We start from the raw sequence: 11,381 nt of genomic DNA on the forward strand, positions 1-11,381 counted from the left end.
TGTCAAGGCGACTTCTGTGTGTCCCATAAACCTGTTCCCTTTACCTGCCAATGTCACGTCTTGTTCAATCGAAATACACTCAATTGAAATTTCTGAGGACATGCACTTCACCTGCTTTATGTAACATCATTAATAAACAAGCCGCTGTCACTGGAGGAGGGGGGACGTGTATCTGTAACCCAAGCAATATGTCTATGGGAGCAAAGCACTGCATTATCACCCTGGTTAGCACGAGATATTCCACGCCGAGAAGATAAATAGCGTGAGGACTCTTGATTGATCAATTTGTTTCCAGAGCACAGCAAACATGATATATTTACATTGATTTTTCTATTGCTATTTCAGTAAATCAGAACAACAGCTTGATTTGCCAAAGCTGCAGTTATTTACTGAATTTTGTCAGCCTTCCGAGGCAAACTCATTAAGCTTCTCGGCTTCTGCAGAGCAGAACACAAGCTGTTAAGTCACCACAAAACTTCCAAGGCCACGCACTTTGGTTTTTAACTTAATATATTTTTTTTCTATTGTAAATCCTCTGGAAGCACAATTTTTAATTGTCTTTTATATGTTAATTAGGGATTCCACTTAGTTGATATATTGGATTTACACCAAAAATCCAAACAGTTGTCTTAGTTTAGATAAGTGATGGGCATGAATTTCCGTGTTTCACCGCCGGCGAATAAATCCGCAAAGCTCCCGTGAAAATTCATCAGTGAAAATTCGCCGGCATCAAGTTACAATTTTATGGTGAAAATGTTTGAATTTCACAATTTATTTGTGAAACCGTTCGAATTTCCTTCATTTCGTTCATTTCAATTTTCGTGAACTTTCCGATTTCACGATTTTTCGGAATTTTCGCAGTTTCACGAATTTTGCAAATTTTTTTTGGCAAAACGAAACGGGAGAAATTCGGCCATTACTATTTGCCACACTGTGGGGCTGCTCCCCTAGTGTTGCCCAAAACAGTGGCTGCCACCTCAGCCCCCCACCTCCCCAGTCGCTAGGTTCTCTGTACTGAAAGCTCAGCTTTACCCCCTTCACTAGGTGTGCACTTGCTCCTCTGCTTGTGCCTTATACCTTATTCCTTCTCTTTTTGGTCCCAATCAGGGGTGGTGAGAAGAGCGTAGTGCAGACGGTTCCTGGCTGGGGGGCAGGCCTGGGTTGGTGGGCCCACAGGTTCCAGAAGCCTACCATAGCCACCCACATTGCACAGCACATTGAGCATTTACATGGAGACACTGGAAATGGGAAGAATCTGTTTAAGAGCTAATAGATCAGACAGATGGGAAATTGGGTAATTCCCAAAAAAAATGGGAGAGTTGACAGCTCTGGATATTCTTAGAATGGGCAACATGGTTGCACAAGGGTTCGTACTATTGCCTTGAAGTGATGGGGTTCTGAGTTTGAGTCAAGTCTGGAAAGAGTTCTTATGTTCTTTCCGTGTTTGCATGGATTTCCTCCCACAATCCAGAAACACAGGGGCAGGTTAACCAGTCCTGATTCCATTGATCACAGTGTGAATGTGACCTTACATTGTAAGCTCCACTGGGGCAGCAAAGTGCTTTGTAAATGTGTCATGAAAAAGCAATGTTTTCCTAACCTTTTCATTAGCTATGGGGGGCCCTGACTAGTGATGGGTGGATCTGTCCCGAAAAATTTGCATGGAAGTCAATGGGCATCAAAATACAATTTTTATACTCGCAAATAATTTTGACACAAGACAATTTTTGTTGCAGCAAATTTTTCAAACATTTGCGGCCGGCGAAACACAGAAATTCACTGTGACTCTAAGCCTGGTGAATAAATTCGCCCATCACTAGCCCTGGCCAAAGGTTGGACCTCAGTGAGGCAAGGACTGAAAAGGTCAGACAACCACTGAGACTAAAAGAATAGCATCATCCCAACATTTTAATTTGTTATTAGTGCTCGGTGGTTCTGTATCCAGTTTTGACAAAACAATTGATTAGATGGCTGATATTGCCTGACCACTCTTGGCCAAGTCAGCTGCTTATCGTCACATACTTGGGGCCAAAAAATTGGCTTCTGTATTGTTTTGGCTGGCTGCAAAATCATTCCAGTTAAAGTCCAGATCTGCTCCGTTAATGAAGTCCTTTTCGCATAAATCTATGCACTCGCCCTAGGTGATCGAATCAATCATTTCAGCCCAATTTGACCAACCAACTAGGTGAGCAAATTGGGTAAGAATATGCTTATCAGTCCATCATCTTGCATTTCTAGGTTTCCTTAACTCATTCTGCTAATTAATCCTCAAAAAGGCTTTAAATAAGGGCCAAATAAGGGCTGTGATTGGCTTTTTGGTAGCCCCTATGTGGACTGGCAGGATACAAGAGGGTCTGTTTGGCTGTACACCTAGTATTTATGAAACCAAAACTTGCCGCCATGCCTGGAATTGAAAAAATTGGCAACAAGTCCAAAAATGAGGTACCGGCAAGAATTAAGCAAAACGTAGTTGAAGATCAGACGAAAGGGTCAAAACAGACGGCAGGAATCGAAGTCAAAAAACAGTATAAACACTTCGGCAGGATCAGTAAACAGAAGCCAGCTTGGGCACTATTACAATGGAGATAGGGCCTTTTAAAGAGGAATTGGCGGCAAAAATTAAAATCTGGCACTGAAAAATGGCGTCATGACGCACTGCATCAATCGTTGGCGAATCGGGCTGGTTGTATAATTTTGATCAGGTGCATTTAAAGGTACCCGAACATCAGCCACTGTTTAGTGCTGAATCAGATACAGGTAGAATTCTATTGTTTCTACCTGTATATGTGACAACTCAGCTCTACACGTGTGTACTGAAACAAAAATTTTTTGTAGCGTGTATGGCCACCTTAACTGCTCATTTGGAATTGCTTTTATTTCACACTCTTTTCATTTATATTCCGCACATTATCTTGTACCTTATCTGGTTGTCCCCTGCATGTCCCCTTGTAGAGGACTTTGTTAACACCTCACACAGAGATGGACATTCATTTTTGTTGGTCATTTGATCTATGAGCTAAATGTTGTATACTGTATATATCAGAGAACACCACAGCCTCATTATATTCAACTGGGAAAAACTAAAATGTTCTGAAAGCTTGCTATGATTAGTTTAGTTAGCCAATAAATTTATAACCTTTATACCCCTTTTTTTTAATTTTTTTGCCCTGTGACTGGCTAACCCCCCTTAAGGTAAGGTCACACCTAGAGATTCGGGGAGATTTAGTCGCCCGTTGACTAATCACCTCTTATTTGGGGCGACTAATCTCCCCAAACTGCTTCCCCCTGTCTTTCGCCTGCTAGAATGCAAAAACGCCTGCAGCACGGCACTCGTGGCGCTTCATTTTCCGAAGTTGCCTCATGAGGAAACTCGGGCGACTTCGGAAAATGAAGCACCAGGAGTGCCATGCCCCAGGCGTTATTTCATTCTAGCAGGCGGAAGACAGGGGGAAGCAGGTCGGGAAGATTAGTCGCTCCAGAGAAGAGGCGATTAATCAATGGACGACTAAATCTCTCCAAAATCTCCAGGTGTGAGACTACCCTTATTGTTTATAATGAAGCAGTCTTTATAAAGCTTCATCATTGGCTTGTGAGAAATCCAGAAAACATTCCCCTGATAATATATCAGCTCCTGGCTTTATAGTGAATTGTTGCCACTCTAGGCTACACTGAAGCTCTTAAATGCTCCAATTCAGGCAGTATAATATTCTTGCCCTGAACATGACATGTTTTCCCAGTTTCTTCAGTCAGCATGAGACAAATAAGAGCAGTTAATGGTTCAGGCTTCCAGGCACTGCCATGTGTAGCGCAAAAAGTCTGACAAAGCCTTTGAATGGTGAAAGGAGAAAAATGCCTTTGATTCTCTTTAACAATTAGTGGAAAAAAGTGTGTGCTTGTGTTTATGTGCGTATAATAGACACCTAAACACACTACATTCTTCTTGTTTGAAATTTGTACATGCCAAAAGGGAAGCTTGCACAGATATGTGTATTAAAGGCATTGAGATGTTACAGTGAAAGGGAAGGAAACTAAAATGCATTAGAGACCTTGTTCCAGGTCTTGATGAGGTCTTTGTCTGTTGTATCAGTACCTTCATAGAAAACAAAACTTACTCTAGAGCGGGGATCCCCAACCTTTTTAACCTGTGAGTCATATTCAAATGTAAAAAGAGATGGGGAGGAACACAAGCATTGAAAACGTTCCAGGGGGTGCCAAATAAGGGCTGTGATTGGCTTTTTGGTAGCCTCTATATGGACAGGCAGCATACAAGAGGCTCTGTTTGGCTGTATATCTGGTATTAATGCAACCAAAACTTGTCGCCTTGCCTGGAATTGAAAAATAAGCACCTGCTTTAAGGCCACTGGGAGCAACATCCAAGGGGTTTGTGAGCCACATGTTCACTGCGCTAGAGTAATGTTTCCCAAACTGCAGGGATGGTCCCCCTAGGGTGGCCCAGAGCAAATTCAAATGGAGCTGAGTCTGAAAGACAGTTGTGGTGGGAGTTGAGAGAGTTGCCTATTTCAGAGTTTGCTCATTACATAGTAACAAGTTTGAATGTAAAAAGACACATGTCCATCAAGTTCAACCACTTTAGTCTATATATAACCTGGCTGACTGCTAGTTAAGGGAGGCAACAAAAGACTGTGAGAGTGCAGGAAGCTTATACAAGGTCAACGAAAGACAAAATGTTGTATCCCAATGGGGGGGAATTAAAGAAAAAGAAAGTCTGAAACTCAAACCCCTGCTCTAGAGGGGGCATTCTTTTTTCAGTTGCGGTACATGGTAGGGTTGAACCTGATGGATTATTGTGTTTTTTCAACCCTTACTAACAATGTATATACAATGCACTGCACGTGCTTAAATATTAGGTTCAAACATGTATTTTTCTATATACAACAACTTTCTTTTTTTTTATTCCAGGAAATAACTTCTGGGAAAACGTACGGCCGGAGGGTTCTCATGCTGGGGGATAAATATTTAAAATGCTGTGTATGTAGGCAAGAGGCAACAAAAGACTGCGAGAGTGCAGGGAGCTTATACAAAAGAAATCAAGCATTCTCCACTTTCCACTGAGATTTTATAGGCCAAAGCATCGTGTAAGACAAGTAACAAACACTTGGGTGTAATTAGCAGCACGATTAAAACACAATCCTCTGATACTGCATTTTAATTAGACATCTGAAAGAGTAATACCAGTTGAACAGTCTGACCTGATTCTACAAACGAGGTATTCTAGTCAACATGATATTCCCGTTGATGATAAAAGAAATACTTTCGGAAAAATGAAATATTTGCTTCCCAGCTGGGCTTGAACGTGGGTTCCATAAAAATCTATAGCTGCGAGCTTAAGAAGCCATAAGACACAAAGTAAGAGTAACGAGTCCATTGCAAAGATCACAGGGCATTACAAAATACATCAGTAAAACACGTCAGAACAACAACTCAACAATTGGTAACAAAAATGTTAAGAAATAAAAGATATCATCGGCCATTCATAACATCTCCCTGTAGAAGGGCCATGGTCTTTAAATTAAATCCAACATGCAACAAAAATAATAAATATTTTTATTAAAAAAAACAAAACAGGAATTTCCTGTGGAAACGGACCTAGGAGTGTTTCTGGGGTTGTATTGTGCAGCTGGGAGGTTACTCTAGAGCAGAGATCTTCAGGTGGTTCATGCCTTGAGTCGCATCATTTATTCTGAGCACCCCTTAGCTCATAGCAAGTCTACAGATATAGAAAAGCATTATTCTACCAGCCATTCTCCCATCTTTCCAAGTATATCTAGGACAGCAAATAAGCCTTATCAAGATGAGAGATGAGTATCTACCTCACTAGTGGCCCAGCCACCATCTCACTAGTGGTCCAACCTTATAGTTTAGAAACCACTGCTCTAGAACATCTGTGGGCTACACATAAATACCCTTAACATTGGTACTGTGTATCCCCAGACCTGAAGTCTTATTTTATTACATGAGATACAGATCAAGGAGCTTGCCACCAAAACATCTCAATGAGCAAGAGTTCCTTTAGGCTCATCATTTATTCTGGGCTCCCCTTAACTCATAGCAAGGCTACAGATATATGAAAGCACTATAAGCCATTCTCCTACCTTTCTGAAAATATCTAGGAGAGCAAATTAGCCTTAACTCCAAATAACACTCTTCTTATCCTTAAAAATAAGGTGAGGAATATCTAAGATATCAAGTACACTATTGGGGGAATGTAATATGTTTCATTAGCAAAAAGAAAATATTCACAAACACCTTTGGGAACGTCACTGACCAAGATTTTCATTGTTTGCGCCGTTTATGACCAATTTGAGAGCTCGATGGCTTCCTCGCAAAGTTTGCAAACAAATGGCTTTAGCGAATATGTGCAGTTTATGTAATACAATTTCGCAATTGCAAAGGCTTTTTGCAAAAAAATATTTAACGAAACTCCACAGTTGTTAACCCTAACCCTGTAATATTCGCCTGCGAATGATTTTACATTGCGTGCAGCTCTTAAGATTCGCAAAAACACCATTTTAAACAATGCTTTCAATTTTAATTACATTCCCCCTAATGTCTCACCCTAACTTTCACCCAGCCACCACTCTAGGCCTCACTAGCTGTCCACCCTTCCAGTTTAGAAACCAATGCTCTAGAGGGGAAACACATATATACCCTTAACATTGGTAATATATATCCCAAAATCCAGGGCCGGAACTAGGGGGAGGCAGAGTAGGCATGTGCCTAGGGAGCAAAAGCTGGGGGGGTAAACCAATCACGTACCTCTTGTGTCGCCTACCCCATGTCCGGTCCCCTTTTTCCCTGTCTGTGCTGTTTCCCCGTCTATTTACGTTTCCGCGCATGCACGTGTTGTTTCATGCATGCACACAAGAGCGGCATTTCACACATGCGCGTGAACAGCCAGCACCACCAGCCAGGTTGCTTAGGCGCCTGGCCGGCCTGGCACTGCTAAAACCTAAAGTCTTCTTTTGTTATATGAGATAAGGTGGCCATACACTATAAGACCCGTTCATTTGGCGAGGTCACTAAAGGAGTAGATCTTTGTCTGATATGCCCACCAAAGGGAGGGCAATATCAGGCTAATCCAATCGCTTGGCCCTAGGGCCAATGGGCGCCGGCAACTATGACCGCATTAACTAGCTCTTCGATCATGGGGAAAATCAAACCTGCCGATTGATATCAGTTGGGGAGGCCCGGTTGAAAGCTCTATGGCAACCCCTATACACTCTAAAGGACCCGAATGGGCAGTTTAATTCTGCCTGTGTATGGTCACCTATAGAGTGCAAGGGGTTGCCACCAAAACACCTCAGCAGAGTTCCTTCAACAGCATCCTTACAAGCTCAAACTTTGTTCTGCTTTAGAAGTATCCAGCAGCTGCACAATACAGTCCCTGGCATATTCTAGGTATGCTTTAACAGGAGATGGTCTGGGCCATTATAAGTTTACTCTAAAAAAAATCTGTAACCATTATATTAAGCAGCACATTCCAAGACAATGCCTGAAGATTTTAAACATGCTTTACATACCTAAGATCTGACTTACAAGCTATAAGGTGAAGTATCTGCAATTATTATTATTTTTTTATGGGTAACACAAAAGATTGCTGTAAAATGTTAATTAACTGAAAAATACCACTTTTATTGTTGACGAACACCATAAATATCATCAATAAAACAAAGTACCATATTTATCTGAATAAAAGCCTACCATTGCCCATAGTCTTTCTGATACAGAAACAAATATTCTTTTTACCTGAATATTAAGATTAAAGTACAGGACACTCCATTAAAAAAAAAAAAAAACATATCACCGAAGCGATCGTCATATATTTATGTAAAGGTAAGCCTTTTCTTTATAATTATATTTGTACCGTGTTATCGAGGGTGAATATCTATAACTAAAATGTGTTCTTTTAATATAAGTGTATATATATATATATATATTAGCTTAATGTCTCTTGTGGTATAAAAATGCTCATAAATAGATCTGTGAATCGTATAAAATAAAAAATATTGCATTGTACCTCATTGTTAGGCATTTCAGACCATCTTCTGCTTTGCTATATTTAGAGTAGTTCCTCTAAACCAATGTAAACATGGTACAAATTAATTGTATATCATTTGCAGGCTATTATCTGTCGCACATGGGGCTTGAAGCTAGACAATGAATTAAAAATAGAAGACATTCTGATATAAACAAAGAGAACAATTGGACTGTTTCATTTATGAAATATCAGAATTTTCTGTTTGTTGGGCTGCAAGTGAATTTCATAATTCTTCATCTACAGGAGTAGTAGTGTTGTATTTAAGGGTCCTAACTAGGGACAACTGTCAAGGGGATCATGGGAGTCCCATAGAGCAGCAGTTGGACTGTAGGTAGTCAGAGTGGGGAATAGTCAGTATTATAGGGCATTATAGGGATATAGTCCTTCAGTTGTTGGTGATGTTAAGCCCTTAGCACCTCCAGCTGACGGACCATAAATTGAATAATCTCATTTTTAGATATTTTTTTATGCAAACAATATTTTCCCCAGACCTTGCCACTAATAAAGGAGCCCTGACAGGGATTGTTAACCATTAAATACATCTGTATAATAACCCACGGTGTGCTCAGTCTCCAGTGAATGTCCTTCATGCAGCCCTCAAAGGAATGCCCCCCCCATCTACTTAACAACCACATAGACTTCTGTGATTGACATAATTTTGACAAATCCATTTGTTTGGACGTATAATATAGGTGGCCATAGACGTAGAGATCCACTCGTTTGACGATGTCGCCAAACGAGCGGATCTCTCCTCGATATGCCCACATTGAAGTGGGCGATATCGGGCTGATCCAATCGTGGGCCCCAGGGACCAATGATCGGATCATAATGCATCCGAAATGGCGGTCGGATCGCGGGACTGCATAAACGCACAGATGCGGCCGCGATCCGACGGGATTTTTTGACCTGCTATCAGATATCGATCGGATGGCCCCACACATGGATTGTCTGCAGCTTTTATCAGCCCGTGTGTGGGGGCCTTATGAATAATCGGCCCCTTACACTAGAAAAGTTAAATAGCACTAAATTACATTTTTAAAATATTTCAGCAGTCAGTCCATTGCCACGTGCATAAGAGAAGGACATTCTTATAGGTTTTCTATCTACATAAAGATGTGTCAGCACTAAGCATCATTTTGCTAAGAAGTGTTAAGCTGGCCATAGACGCACAGATCCTATCGTACGAATCGAGGATTCGTGCGATTTTCGGATCGTGTGTGGAGAATGCCGACATCTTTCGTCCGACGGAGATCGGTCGTTTGGTCGATCAGACAGGTTTGATTTTGACCCGACCGATCCCGCTGGAGCCCATTGTGCATCGTAATTGGATCGTTCGGCCGTACGTTCAGATTACCCCCGATATAGCCATGCTCATTAATGGCATATTGGGGAAAGATCTGCTCGTTTGGCAAAGTCGCCAAACGAGCAGATATTTGCGTCTATGGCCACCTTAAATCAAGACCAGACTATAATGTAAATTAATGTCAGCATGCTCCAAGCACAGAAGTTCTATGACATTATGACATTTCCACCTGAATAAACAATAACCCTATTTCACTGGATGTCCTCCTGGTCAAAGCCAGGTATATTTGTTGCACAGTTCAGCCAGACTATAGTTGTAGCAGATCCTATAGATGGTATGTTATGGTGTTGCTCTAAATATTTTCCATGTATTGGCTCAATTATCCATTATTCCCTATATCTGGAGGCTTATAATAAAATGGGGAGGTAGGATAAAGAAGTTAGTGGAGCCCTTAGGCATGTGGGGGTGTTGGGCATGACAAGTTTCATGCAGAGCCTCAATGGGCTTTTTTTGGAGAGCCCTGTATTAGGACATTCATGTAGCCTTTAAATGGCTGTTGGCAAAATATATAATCCCCAACCAAAGATACAGACTAACTCCAGTTGAGGGTAACAGCATTTTTTTTTTAATGCCTCTTGCTAGCGCTAGGCCATCCGCACCAGAAAGGAGTTCCCTATTTGAGCGGGCATGTTGGGGCACATGCATAATGAGAAAATGGCGCAACTTGCACATTATGTGCGTGACATCAGAAGCGAGTTATGGGCATGTGCTCTGACAACATAACAGCTCAAACTGGGGCCTCCCTCCCGGTGCAAGCGGCCTAGCGCTCGCAGGGGGGAAATTTTTATAAAAAAAACTACTGTTAGGGCAGAGACACACGCTCAGATTCAGAGAGATTAGTTGCCCATCGACAAATCTCCTCTTCTTCGGGGCGACTAATCTCCAAGAACTGCCTAACGCCGGCTACAATGGAAATTGCCGGCGGGATGGCAATCGGTGTGATTCGTTTTCAGAAGTCGCCCGAAGTTGCCCCACGAGGAAACTTCAGCCGACTTTGGAAAACAAATTGCTCCTAGTGCCATCCTGCTGGCGATTTACATTCTAGCCGGCGGGAGGCAGTTCTGGGAGATTAATCGCCCCAAAGAAAAGAAGATTTGTCGCTGGGCAACTAATCTCCCCAAATGTGAGCATGTGTCTCTGCCCTTAACCCCAACTGGAGTGCTAGCTCTATTAGCCCACACCTTTGGTTGGGGATAATATATTTTGGCAACAGATGCCCTTCCTTTAAACTATTTATGCAGGAAGTATAATTGCTTTGAAGAAATACAAATATTTTAATGGGATAATTCATATGTATAATAGCTCTGCTCCGTATGTAATTGGATTTAGAGCTTTCATACTGGATAGCACTGACAATGATCCAGATGCATCAACTTTATGGTATTGAAATCTGTCTTTATCCCCCTCCCCCAACTAACTGCATGCAGAATCACTGGAAACAGCTAGAAAATAGTGTTTGATGTTAACCCCATGAATGAATGTTTTTGCTAGAATTAATTTTAAAGCATTTAGCTAAAAATGAAACCACATTTGTGATCCTATAGCCACTGCAGGAAATGTTACAAAACTCAGTCTACATTAATAAATAGTTATAGCCCACAATTGGGGTGCAATTACAAGTATACATATGAAGCTTGCCCTTAATGTTTAGAATTATGCTGGCAAAGTGTTAATAAAAATTCATATAAAATTCACTTCCTTCTCAGATAAGGTTAGCCTCCTTTTCACATAAAAAAGAATATATATATATATATATATATATATATATATATATATATATATATATATATATTCGTCTTCATGGAAAGTGCAGTTTTAATCGGAAAACTGGATTCATTTTCCATTTTGTATAAAGGCCATTCCTGTGATGGGAGAAACAAATCTACTGTGTGTGTATTTTAGGGGCTCGCTAAGTGACATGCCTAATTATAGATATTAATAGCAGACCTGTGTGTTTTT

The sequence above is a fragment of the Xenopus laevis genome, chromosome 9_10S, assembly GCF_017654675.1.
Source record: "Xenopus laevis strain J_2021 chromosome 9_10S, Xenopus_laevis_v10.1, whole genome shotgun sequence".
Lineage (NCBI taxonomy): Eukaryota > Metazoa > Chordata > Amphibia > Anura > Pipidae > Xenopus > Xenopus laevis.